Raw genomic sequence first — 14,149 nt, 5'->3', positions numbered from 1 at the left:
TGAATCCGATTGAGAGAAAAAATATAGATTTTCTGACCTTTCTGTTTGAAACAAGTACACTCTAAAGTATTCTGACTAAAAAACAACCCAATGTTTGGTCAAATATGGACTAACCCAGCAGTTGGGTTGTTTTAACCCAGCGATTGGGTTGTCTTAGCAAATATTTAACCCAACCGCAGGATTAAAACAACCCAATCGCTGGGTTAAAAACAACCCAATTAGTCCATATTTGACCCAACATTGGGTTAAAACAACCCAGCATTTTTTTGAGTGTACCCACATTGAACTGCTGATTAAAAAAAAAGCTAGAATAAAAAAAGTGTTTGTTTGTTTGTAGTTTAACAGCAGAGACTCATTATTTTGATATTTTATATGTTCAGATATTCATGAAAGTTTTGTGAATATGATCAAAAATGCTAGCAGCCTAAAAATAAAACGCTGGCAGGGAAAGAGTTAATGGCACAAATATTTAATGAGAACTCTATTGCACCCTTGAGTACTGAGGTTTGTTACCACCACAGCAACTCCTGAATACATGTTAATATGTAAAATGTTGGCCAAGCATTTGTGTATATCTGGCCAAAGACAGCAGGTCCCAGAAATTGCTTTCATTTCTCCTCTTCCTTCTATTTAATCGCTTTCTGTTCTGAAATCCTACATTTCTGTTCTGTAGATTCTAAAACGCTTTGAGCAATAGAGCAGCTAAAAGATAAAAGGTAAAGATTGACCAAGGCAGGATGAGAATGTACTTCAGGACCATAATGCACCAGTCGAGCAGATACATAACAAAAGGCTGATTTAGTCAAGGCTTCTGTCAGATCAAAAGTCACTGGAGGAAAAAGCACCAGACTAATGAAGGTCCTTTGTCTCTTGAGACAAGATGATAGATTCGAGTCTCAGGCCACATCCTGATGTACAATTATGAACAGAGCTGATTTTTTCTTTCTTTTTCAGAGCAGATTTAATCACTGTCAGACTTGACACGTGGCACATCTGAATGAGGAAACTCCCTGGAGAACATGGATGTTAGCTGAACAAAACAATGATTGTTTTGTTGCACCCATTGTTCTTAACTAATGTGGACAGGCAGATACCTCCTTTTATTGAGAGCGATGACCCGACTGCAACACCAGTTTGACGGTCAGACGTGATTTCACACCCTCAGTCCTGAATGCTGATGTCCAGTCTGTCTGATTCATCTGAGCCTTATTATCAGGGCTTGCAGTTGATGAAATAAAGTGCCGGCACTCCCCCTTGGATCAGCTTAGGTTCTCAAACATTGTTCAGATAACATAATATTGTGAGTTTCTGTTGAACAAACGTAATCACTTTCTTTGTACCAACTCAAATTTTTAGTTTAGTGAAAATAACATTGAAGTGTCTTCACGTTCAGTTTTTGCTGGAGGAAACCTGTGATGTGATGAGGGGTGAACCAAAGACTATAGAGACAGAGCGTATTTAGGCCACGCCCACACCGGGGGGGGGGACAATCCAACGCTCTCCATTGACTTTGTAATGCGTGAGGCGGCCTTCTTGTCATTTCGGACTTATTACAAAAAACAGAACAATATCTAAACGCTGATATGTGACAAGGTGTGCTGCAAACAAGCTAAAAAACACAACTATATTTTTATAAGCTGTCGACCCCAAAAAATGAGCGTTTAAGGAGACAAAAAGAGATGAATGCAATAAGATGTGAAGCTTTAGCAGGAAGAATGGGTCAATTTTGGGATCCTGACACTCAGTATGCCTACTTGTGCAGTAAACATGTTCTAAAATATCCAAATGTCAGTTTTATATTTCCTGTCGCTGATTATGTTCCCCTCCAGTGGGCGTAGTGTTCTCAGTGTAATATAATGTCGCGCTCTATTGTATGTATGCACTTTTATGTCTTTAAACGCTGTTTTTTGGGTCAGCAACTTATAAACACTTCTGGGTTTTTGGTTCTGGGTTTTTTAGCTTGTTTTCTGTACACCTTGTCACATATCAGCTTTTAGACATTGTTTGTTTTTTTGCTTTAAGTCAAAAATAACAAGCAGGCAGCCTCGCGCAATAGAAAGTCAATGGAGACTGTTGGTTTGCTCCCCTCCAGGTGGGCGTGGCTTTCAGATTATGACGCCTGTCGCTCTGTCTCTATGGACGTGACGTCACCTGTAGGTTTCTGAAGAGCATTTTTGAAGCCCAAAGTGGGCGGAGCCGGCCGTCACCATCTTGTCACGCCTGGATAACCTAAAATGGGCAAAGAGGCAGGACGTGGGCGGAGCTGAGGGGCCTGGTGTCTGAAACCAGCAGCAACAACCCACCTGTCACTCAAGTGGCCACGCCCTTAATTATGCAAAACTTTAAGGCTTAAAATTTAAACTAATTATTTATTTATTTTAAAAATGCAGTCCCTCACAGTTGTCATGAAGGGCTAAATTAGCCGTATAGACCAAAACACCTTTTTGTACCAGACTGTAAACATATTTTATCCTGCTTTAAAGTTGGGTATTTTAACATGGTGGATATATGTGATAGGGGGGTCTCTAGTGGCCAGTCGATGTTGGATTCAAGAGAGAAAACAGAAGGTTACCACATAAGTGCAAACCTGACACCCCGGGTACCAGTGTCCTGCGAAATTGGGTTCTCCCTTGAAATCGGGTCTCCATAAACTGTCAGTTAATGCTTATCCTAAGTATATACGAATGATATCAATTTTAAATATGAATGCGTACAAAAACACATTAGTGCATAATAAAACCTATTGAATGTAATTTCTTACACTTGATTAACTGTTAATAAATAATAATAATAATAATAATAATAATAATAATAGCCTATTAATTGAATAATTTACATTAATTTAATTTATAACAGAAATATTTGGACACTTAACACTTACATTTAACATATAATTACATCAGATAACTGAGAATACATGTAGGGCAAGTGCAAATGCGTGTCTAAAATAAGCTATCAGGCTAATCACTTATCTGTATGCTATTAATACAGACATAAAGGGTCATAACGTATTTGAAGCAGCATATATGATATGATTTTGTAGGAATTGTTATCAGGCGCTAAAGAGAGTACCCATTAAAAGCATTTTAAACCAATGGGATTGCTTGGGGTCCTAAAGGAGACACATTGAAGAAGTGCCGGTACACTAGAGATAAGTGAGGGTACGCTACAGCTTAAAATATAGAAGTACCTTCTGGCCCACGTCAAGCACTGCTAATTACTATAATGAGTTATTGTATAATCTTGGCCAACAGCAGTCTGGTTGGCTATCAGCTTGGCTTCAAAAACGTTTCCCTCAAAGATGACACAACACTGGAGGATTTAAAACCATGCTTTTACATTTAACCAAGAGTAATGCTTGCTTTTGTAAAACTGGCTGCCAAGATGCTAGGGGATTCTGGAATATTTATGCAGTCCGGAGTATTTGTTAGCATGATGCTAGGCTTGGTCTCTTGCTGACCTGTGTCAACAGGGCCGTCTGTGATTTTCTGCTCTCTAGATATGGGTCACAGTTTTCGTTTTATGTAATTCTGTGGGATTTTTCATCCACCAGATTACGAGCTAAAGTACATTCATTTTAAAAAGTACAAAATGAGCAGGAAGTTACGTGACACTAACCCTGTGTGCAATAGCAGCAGTGAGGGATGCATTAATTAAAATAAAACAGAAAATATGATATCGCTTGTAGATTAAGAAATTAAGACACTAATACTAATACAACTAATCATTTTTTTATAATTAGTAAAAAATATATATATATATTAGCTGTTGTTTTTTATACTTGAAATATTGTAATAGTAATATTTATTATTTCATTTTTATAAAATAATTAGTTAAATATTATTATTATTATTATTATTATTATTATTATTATTTATATAGTTATTATTCAGGACAAGGCAAGTTTATTTATATAGCACATTTCTTACACAGTGGTAATTCAAAGTACTATTAAAAAAATAGGAGACATAAAAAGATTAAATACAATAAAAAAGTAAAATTGATTTATAGCCATATTAATATACACACTCACCTAAAGGATTATTAGGAACACCACAACTAATACTGTGTTTGACCCCCTTTCGCCTTCAGAGCTGCCTTAACTGTACGTGTCATTGATTCAACAAGCTGCTGAAAGCATTCTTTAGAAATGTTGGCCCATATTGATAGGATAGCATCTTGCAGTTGATGGAGATTTGTGGGATGCACATCCAGGGCACGAAGCTCCCGTTCCACCACATCCCAAAGATGCTCTATTGGGTTGAGATCTGGTGACCGTGGAGCCATTTTAGTACAGTGAACTCATTGTTCAAGAAATCAATTTGAAATGATTCGAGCTTTGTGACATGGTGCATTATCCTGCTGGAAGTAGCCATCAGAGGATGGGTACATGGTGGTCATAAAGGGATGGACATGGTCAGAAACAATGCTCAGGTAGGCCGTGGCATTTAAACGATGCTCAATTGGCACTAAGGGGCCTAAAGTGTGCCAAGAAAACATCCCCCACACCGTTACACCACCACCACCAGCCTGCACAGTGGTAACAAGGCATGATGGATCCATGTTCTCATTCTGTTTACACCAAATTCTGACTCTACCATCTGAATGTCTCAACAGAAATCGAGACTCATCAGACCAGGAAACATTTTTCCAGTCTTCAACTGTCCAATTTTGGTGAGCTTGGGCAAATTGTAGCCTCTTTTTCCAATTTGAAGTGGAGATGAGTGGTACCCGGTGGGGTCTTCTGCTGTTGTAGCCCATCCGCCTCAAGGTTGTGCGTGTTGTGGCTTCACAAATGTTTTGCTGCGTACCTCGGTTGTAACGAGTGGTTATTTCAGTCAAAGTTGCTCTTTTATCAGCTTGAATCAGTCAGCCCATTCTCCAATCCCAGTAACTGAGCAGATTGTGAAATACTCAGACCGGCCCGTCTGGCACCAACAACCATGCTACGCTCAAAACTGCTTAAATCACCTTTCTTTCCCATTCTGACATTCAGTCTGGAGTTCAGGAGATTGTCTTGACCAGGACCACACCCCTAAATGCATTGAAGCAACTGCCATGTGATTGGTTGATTAGATAATTGCATTAATGAGAAATTGAACAGATGTTCCCAATAATCCTTTAGGTGAGTGTAATCACGATATCTGATCTAAATTTGAGAGCCCTAAAAATAAACTCCCAGGATTTGTTTTTTATGCAATCAGAATTGTTTTCAGAAAAAAAACACGAATAGAAAAAATTCCTCATATTGTGGGCGCCCTACAGTAGGTAGAAATGATGCTTGGCTCGAGCAAACACACCTAATAAAAACGTTTGTTACTTAGCAGCTGATGTGTTAAAGGTTGGGGAAAAAAATAGCCATAAAACAATATTGATGACATTGAGCAATATCATAAGTAATGTTGTGTGACACGTTGTGGACATTGACTGAAGGCCTGCAGGACTCATCTCTGCGGTTGAATATCCCATTGCTTTGTTAAATAAATACTTCATACATTCATTAACATTCCCTCAAACATTCAACTGGACTGTATGCATGATAATTGCATTCCACCTTTTTTATCACAAGGCTGCTGTAACCGTAAGATATCATAAAATATTCGGATCTACTTGCTGCACTAGCTGTCAATAATCTTTCCAGCTAGGGTTTTTGTCAATTAGTGCATTTGTCGCTACAGCGGTTCGTCTCTAGGCCCGTATGACCAATGTGCCGGGGCTCCATTAAGTAAATATAGCAGGATTCGGCTCATTAAGTCTGTGACTGCAGTCCTCTGGGATAGTGACAGCTTTGGCTATATGACCTTTAGACACCTAATCAACTTTTAACACCTCGCTGGATCTCCTCAGCAGAGAGACCGAGAGGAAGATGACCAATCGTCTGAAATCACCCAATCTGCTCGATACGAGTGCGCCGGCCCCCGAGGTGTCACTTCAGTGAGAAAAATCTGTTGAGCGGCAATCTCTGTGAAGCAAGCGGCTTTTTATAGGAGATGGGAAGAACAATCTGATCTGCACAACAACCAAACAGACAAATAAAGATCTGGGCTCTTGCACGATTTATAATTTCCGTACAAACTGTGCAGGGTCAGTTCGTTCGTCAGTTGCGTTCAGTGTCACGTCTCAACCTATTGATAGTACATGCGTCAGTTTCTTAAGTCTCTTTAATTTCTTGTCAGATTCTTTTGACAGTGTTTCTCAATAATGTCCACAATTAGAATATGAAGTCAGAAAGTTGCTGTAAATCGAAAGTGGTTTAGACGATTTGATTTCCCCCCGCAACTCAGTCTGGAAACCTGTACATTAATTTCTACTGCTTCTGTTACACTTTTGCGGCGACCAATCACAGACTGGCTTATTCACCTGGCACGATGACAGATAGAGAAGCGATGGATCCATGCCCATTGATCACGCCTCTTGTGGTCTGATCACTCTAAAAAATACTGGGTTAAAAACAACCCAAGTTGGGTTGAAAATGCACTAACCCAACAATTGAGTTGTTTTAACCCAATGGTTGAGTTGTTTTAACCCAGTGGTTGGGTTAAATGTTGCTTAAGACAACCCAATTGCTGGGGTAAGAACAACTCAACCATTGGGTTAAAACAACCCAATTATTGGGTTAGTGCATTTTCAACCCAACTTGGGTTGTTTTTAACCCAGCATTTTTTAGAGTGATTAGATGAAGGACTATCCAGTTATGTCCAGAGTCATTTGAATAATGCTCGTTGATCACGTCTCTTGTGCAGTAGAAAATACAGAGCAGACTCCCCAGAACAATGTTCAATATTAAATTGAGCTTGATCTGGTGATAGCCAGACAACAAATGGTTGTAATCTATCTTAAACTGTAAATATTATAAAATAATAGGTGTTTTATGACTTATGACTTTATGACTTAAGGCACCGAAATTCCATTTCTGCAATAGGTCAGGATGTTTTACCTTTTTTTAATACTTGTTTTCAATTATATCCAAACTGTAAAAAAAATCCCCATAACTTTACTGTAAAAAATATGGTAGCAACATTTAGGTTTCAGAGATTAAAGTTAAATTTAAGTAAATAACCATATTTTATTAACTGAAATAATTTTATATTACAAACCTATTGAAATACTAGTATCTGTTACATGTACCTTTGATATATACTGACAACCACCAATCACAGTGGAGATGAGAGTCACATGATGAATCAAAGCTTTGAGGAGGACAATACTTATATTTCTGCCAGAAAGACTCGGGAGAATAAATACTGTGACAATAATCCATTTATTAACAATCCAGCAAGCAATAAAGTACTTTGGCATAGGCCCCGTCCGTAGCTCGCAATCAGAGGGTATGGACTCTGCATATCCTGCCTGAAGACGAAGGCAGAGGCGCAGCCGACCCCCCCGTGAGGTATGGAAGGGACCATCCTGGTGGTGGTGGTGGGGTGGAGTAGGGAAGGATTTGACTTGGAGGTGGTGGGGAGGATGGCGGTGAATTGGTGCGTCAGCATCTGCGAACTCAAACATGAGTAAGTACCGATCTTTTATACCCAAGTATTAGAATGTGATTGGATAGATAGAAGTTGAAGTGACGTAACAATTAAGTCTTCCTGGCAGAACTTATGCTAAAGCTTTCATATCATTCACACAAACACTAAACACACCATCATGGTAAAAATAAAATAAACATTAGTTTAACAACATTAAATGTAACGTAAAACCCTAATGTACATAACTAATTAGACAAAACTAAGAAGAAATGAAAATACATCCCATGTGAAGTGTCACGCAGGGAATTCTGGGAATGTCAATTAAAAAATTTTCGCTGTAAATTACATAATGACTTGTTCTCTTTCACCTCCAAAAAATCTGTAAATTGAATGGCATTTTACTGCAAAATTACATTAAATGTAAGGTTAGATCTATTACAGGTATTACCGTATATAGTATCGGTACCTTATATAGTCTAAAGGTCATAGTATCTATTACTGTATATAGTATCAGAAACGTTCTGTTATATATTTTTAGCCATAGCATTTTACAGTTTTTCACTGTTAAAATCAGGACAATTTTTTACAGTCTCTCAGTAGATAATAATACAGTATTTTAGTTTAACTCCCATTGCCAGTCTCACTTGCATTATATGGAAAATAATGGGACGTTTTAGTGCCCTTTAGTATTCAAACACATTAGCAGTTGGTTTTGTTGAGCTTCTGAGGAACAATGGACTAATTCACATAAATGAAGCGTTTTAAGATGCATATTATGGAGTAAGATGCTGAAAGCTCCTCTCTAAAGCAGCGAATGTCAGCAGAGGAATAATGAGAGGTGTATGAGAACAGATGGTTAATTCAACCCTTCCCGTCCGTCTGTCCGTCCGTCCGTCTGCCTGCCTCCAGCTCTCAGATCAACAGCTCACAACATTCACAGCTTTGACTCAGTGCTGATTCGTCTGTGAAACACAACAAGAGGTTTTTCTTTTCAGACATTTATATTTATTTATTATCTTTTTGGAATAGATGCTCTAGTGTAGGGGTGTGATTCAAATCTGATATCACAATAAGAGTAATTATTTCACTAATAATAATATACATCACAATAAACTATTTTTACTGGAAATAAGGTTGTAAGGTTGAATGAAGACAAGTAAAAAGTCAATAATAAAATGAGAACAAATGATCTAAATTAACAGGACAAATAAATAAAGAATTATTATTTATATATTTTTTCCCATGTAGATCTGAAATAAGAAATACTACAGAAGATAAATTAATGAACTTTAACCCTCTGAGCCTCTTCATTTTAAAAATGATCAAAACATTTTACGTTTTGCTTCATCGGAATGGGATGACTCTTGGTGACTTTTGTCACATTAGCTATGAGAACACACACAAAAAATATCATGGACATAATTTGGATATGTAAAAGGGTTGCTTGGGTTCAGGGGTGGGTTGTCACACTTGGCTGACATAGGAAGTTAATGGAAAATAATTTGAAAGCTCAATTACTGTAGATAAAGAAAGTGCACAGTAATGAAAGTGTGAAACTCTAAAATATCAAGAGCAAAATAGACAATAGTGTGTGCTGGCGTAAATGACTGGTCATATTAGAGCATAAAGACACTCGCATTGAACAAAGCTTAGGGGAAGCCAGAATGCCTATCCATCGACAGAAACATAGATTAGCATAGATTAACTCTTTCTGCTTTTCTTTTCTTTCTGCTTTATTTATTTCCAACAAACCATATTATTGATGTGTATTTGTTGTCAGATATGAGATGAACCGCGGTGCAAATGCGTGCCGAACCATACACTCTCAAAAAGCAATAAAAAAACAAGAGTACACTATTGAGTACACTACCTTTTAAGGTACAAGTGGCTGTAACTGGTGTGGTACCCTTAAGAGTATATTTTTGTACCTCAAAGTCAGGTATAGGCAATTTTGGTTCTAGAGAGCTGATGTCCTGCAGAGTTTAGCTCCAACCCTACTAAGCCACCATAGTATAAAACTCAGGGCTCCCAGCATGCATTGCAGCATTAAGTATGTCACCACTGTTGAGATTCATATGCTGATTCTTGATATCTGTGTGTCTAAACTTTCCCCCCCTAGAATTAATTTAAACATCAAAATTCAGAAAATTTGATCCGTGGCAAGAAAGTATTGTTGCTGAATATTGTATATTAAAATTAGTCCTACAGAGCAATTTCTACTTAAAATAAATGTAAACATTAAAATATTGCAGGTCAAATTTATTTAACCTAGATTTTTTTTTAACCTAAATCGAAAGAGAGAATCAAGATCACAAAAACAACACGAATCAATATAAAGTTCATAGCCTTTTTTTGTGAATGTCTTTATCTCACACCTAATGTATACAGACAATATTGCAGCTCACTAAAACAAGCGTGCCACACGAGTCCTGAAAAGTGAAGCCAAGCGTCTTAATCGCTCCCCAAGGTGGTTGGTCCCAGTCTAGGTAATAAACCCCGCCCTCTCCATGTAATGTAATGGGACCTGAACAAACTAAACAATCAAATTACACTTCAAAAGTGTTTTTCCAAAGATGATTTCTGTCATTTTAGGCTGTTTTCATCACGCTGATGTAAGTTAAATTGTTTGTTTTATTAAATAAGTTTGTTTTTAGTTAGTTATTTGATGCTATAGGATTAGGTGTGACATCATGATTGACAGCTTCTCTGAGCAAAGTGGTCACTGAGCCCCCAGCGGACATTTTTGGGAACTTTGAGGAGGAGATTGGAGCTTAACTTTAATTTCTGCATTTCCAAAACTGTTAATTTTTTTACAAAAAGTTCAGGGGCGTGTGATTGATATGGCGTGAGTGTGGGCAGGACCTTGATATCGCGGCTCCAATTAGGAGAGATAGACTTAGGACCCAAGATGTCAGAGCCATATTTGAAAACTGGCTGCTTCACTTACTTCAATAAAAGAGAGTGAACATGTGTCGTCCATCTTTTTTGCACTGAACAAAACTTTATATCATCTATCCCTCACAGCCTTGTTTCATTCATATCAAATTAAATAGCATCATCTACCCTGACTAAGGTCCAATAACAGCTGTAAGGAAAGAGACATCAGTCTCAGTCAACATTAGGCCATCCACTACAGTATCCTGTACTGGGGGAAAGATGCATTCAACACATTACCGGAGAGAGGTTTACTCTTAAATGCATAAGCCGGAGATATTCAGTACAATCAACATCCGTAAGCTGACATTTAATTCAACAGAAGCATAATAGCTCAACTGTTTCTTTCCCTCTCAAATGCTTCAGGCAGTTTCTGCTGCCAACTAACCACAGTCCAAATGTTAATGCAGGCTCTTTTTTTTTTTTGTTGAGAGAGAGAGAGAGAGAGAGAGAGAGAGAGAGAGAGAGAGAGAGAGAGAGAGAGAGAGAGAGAGAGAGAGAGAGAGAGAGAGAGAGAGAGAGAGAGAGAGAGAGAGAGAGAGAGAGAGAGAGATTTGACTATCTTTCTTTAAGGACAAATTAGCTCTGTTCCCCCATGTATGAGCTCCTACCTAACCAGTGTTTTAAGGCATCAAGGCAGGATCCTGACATGAAGGGTCTTCCAGAAGGAAGACATCAACATTAGGGCCGAAATCAAAGGCAGCTAAGGCTTTAATGTGTAAACCTACCATGAACTCTGAGGCTGTTCAGTGATGATATATGCTGTCCTAGAAGCTACAATTCAGTGTGATTTGAACTTCAGAAAAATAACTACATTACCCATAATTCTGAGGAGAGATTCCTAGAAACATAATAATCACTGCAATAATGATCCAGTCATGAACTCTTAAGCATTTGTCTATTTAAATTTGAACAGCTACTTTTTTTTTTGACTTGGCTTGGCTTGGCAGTGAATATAATATATTTATAAGTTTAATAATATACATACACATATTATAAACACATTAACACTTTAAACACAAACTTTTATGTTAGATGTGATTAATCGATTTGACAGCACTACATTGTATACTAACTTATAGTTAATAGTTTATGATTGACCTGCCGTTTTTTATTTGATTTTATTACACGGCTCTGTGAAATACTTGATTCTGATTGGTCAATCGCGCATTCCAGCGGTATTTAATTTCTAGATAACACCCGCTCATACGGGTACTATGAGTTATCTTGACCGGTACTACTTCTGTGCTTAACGCTGGCGCCATCTTGTGACTTAAACAGCCGCGGGTTACAATGGAAGACATCAAGGCAGGTTTCCTTTATTACGTTTTTAATATAGATCTTTTTCTTACACAAACGCATCGATTGGAATCAGACGGCTCTATTAACCCATCGGAGCCGTGTGGAGCACATTATTTGACGGACAGCTGCATTTTTTATGGACTTCAAACACAACTACAACTACTGCTGGGATTAACGTTAGCCTGGACTTTTTAAATATAACTCCGATTGTATTTGTCTGAAAGAAGAATGTCATATAGCCTACACCTACGATAACTTGTGGCTGAGTAAATCATAGGCTTGGTTTCATTTTTGGGTGAACTAACCCTTTCAGCATTCATTTCAACATTTAGCATATGGCAAATCTTCAGCAACAGATAAAGGCTTAAAGCAGTTTGGAACTGTTTTCCTTCGCGGAAGCTTTGCGTAAGAGCTAATAAAATATTTAATCTCGAGACAATATTTTGTTTCTAATAATTATTTATTTGAGACTAGTAGCCGTGTAATAAGCGGGATAATGTACACCCAGCCGGTTGTTATCGCAGAATAAACCCCTTCAGAGTGATGCTCCGCTTCGCGTCGGGGTCCTGATCACTCTGTCTGGTTTATTCTGCGATAACAACCAGCTGGGTGGACATTATCCCTTACATGTCTTTCCCAATGCTTTGTGTGGTGATTATTTGATTTGTCTTTTTCTCTGAATGTAGTGATTTATCTCAATGTTTGTTGGTTCGGTTCAAGATCTCTTGACTTTACAGGCCAAGTTGTCTCCCTTAATCACCTGTGTAGGCGCTGACCAAACGTCCTGTTTTCCCAGGACATGTCCTGTTTTCAAGTTTTTTATAAAGTGATGCAAATGTTCTGGTTTTACTGGATTGAATTGAATAAGGAATCTTCCAGTATCATTTGAGCTTATCTTTACGGGGTGGAGTGTCCTGGTTTACGGTAATTAAAATATGGCATCGGCACTAACACGCTAACATGCCTTGTTTCTTTCTGTACAAGTATGCTTGTACTTGTATTGCACGGTCATTCTGCACCATACATTACTATTACTCCACTTATCTTAGTTTCAGTCACAGCTAGAAGTTGATTTATTTCCCCCGGTTCCTTTTGCCTGAAGTGAAAAATCGTGACGGCTTGAAGTAATTACCATAAACAAATATGTTGAGTGCTATATATACACACAAAGTTTCCAGGGGTTAACAACTGTAGTATAGGTGTTAAATTGAGCCTAAAATAGTAGATTGTTGCCTGCAGTTGCTGTGGTGATGGAAGCTCTGGTTCTTTACTTGCGTCTTTTGCCTTGCAGCTTTCCAGTTCGAACAATTAGTTTAAAAGAGAGAAATCATTACCCCTTGATCTGTTTCAGATGTGTGGCTATAACAGAAATTATTTTCAATTATTACATTATTTACAGTTTAAAGGAATTGTTCACCCAGAAGAACGCTGTCGTTTACTCATACTCATGTTGTTCAAACTTCATTGTGTTTTTCTTTATGTTCTGTAGGTAGTAGCGATATAAGGAAGCCCCGAATGAGCAGGACAGACTCCCATTGATGGACAGGGAACAGGCCCGTATCATCTTGCAGGCTTTGGGCTCAACAGAAACCAGCAAACTGGACCAGTCGGGTAAGAAAATCAGCCTTGCTATTTCTTCTTTATAATTTCATGTGACTTTCATATTTGATTATAGGAACATTATAGGAACACAAGGTTTGGTTGGGTCCATATTGCAACCAACTAGGGCTGGGCGATATGGTGAAATATATTATTATCACAATTTCTTTTTTTTCATATCATACAATAATGATATTTATCACAATATTTATTTACCATTGATGGGGAAATACTTTCCACATATTTGTTAGACCTTGAGAATGAATGTAAACTTGTTTGTTTCACAATTAAACTCCACAGAGTAACTATCTTTTAACTTAGGCCCACATGAAATCCATTTTATGTACCCCGACATTTTTCTAGATTGTGAGTCTACGGTTAATAAATGGCATCTAATGAAAGGAATTTGTCAAATTGAATCAACCAATTTAATCAAGCTATATTATTATTATTACTTAAAGAATTACATTTTAGTTTACAATAGTGATACACAATGACAAAATTTTGACAGTTTGTCGTGATGCTCTTTCAGTTTGTCTGCATTTAATGGTAGTTTTTCACAAATGAAACGCTGTAAAGCTTGTGAAGTGACTATCAGAGCGGCTCTGGAGATGAAGTTCATGTGTTCACGTGCTCATATGTTGGGACGCAGAAGCTAAACACAGTTTGTGTGAGTTTTGGAGAAATCACGTATTCGCTTCATGCACTGACTGGCTGTTGTCTGTTTATTTCTGCAGTGTGACAGGCTGTTTTAATCCATATCATTAAAATTTTATCGCAATCTTGATATGATATCGCTCATCGTCCACCTTTCTGCTTAAGCCTGGGGTTATATTAAATAGCTC

General features: G+C 37.8%; 1 protein-coding gene across 1 annotated transcript in view; it reads left to right on the top strand.

The window, feature by feature from the left end:
- Window positions 1-14,149, top strand: part of nexmifb (neurite extension and migration factor b) — a 103,466-nt gene that overhangs the window by 57,253 nt on the left and 32,064 nt on the right. Inside the window, exon 2 of the mRNA XM_067456893.1 lies at window positions 13,195-13,316. The gene's annotated coding sequence lies outside the window, so the exon portion shown is untranslated. The remainder of the gene's footprint in view (window positions 1-13,194; window positions 13,317-14,149) is intronic.

Source organism: Pseudorasbora parva, chromosome 11 (assembly GCF_024679245.1).
Source record: "Pseudorasbora parva isolate DD20220531a chromosome 11, ASM2467924v1, whole genome shotgun sequence".
Lineage (NCBI taxonomy): Eukaryota > Metazoa > Chordata > Actinopteri > Cypriniformes > Gobionidae > Pseudorasbora > Pseudorasbora parva.
This window is presented reverse-complemented; position numbering and strand designations above follow the sequence as displayed.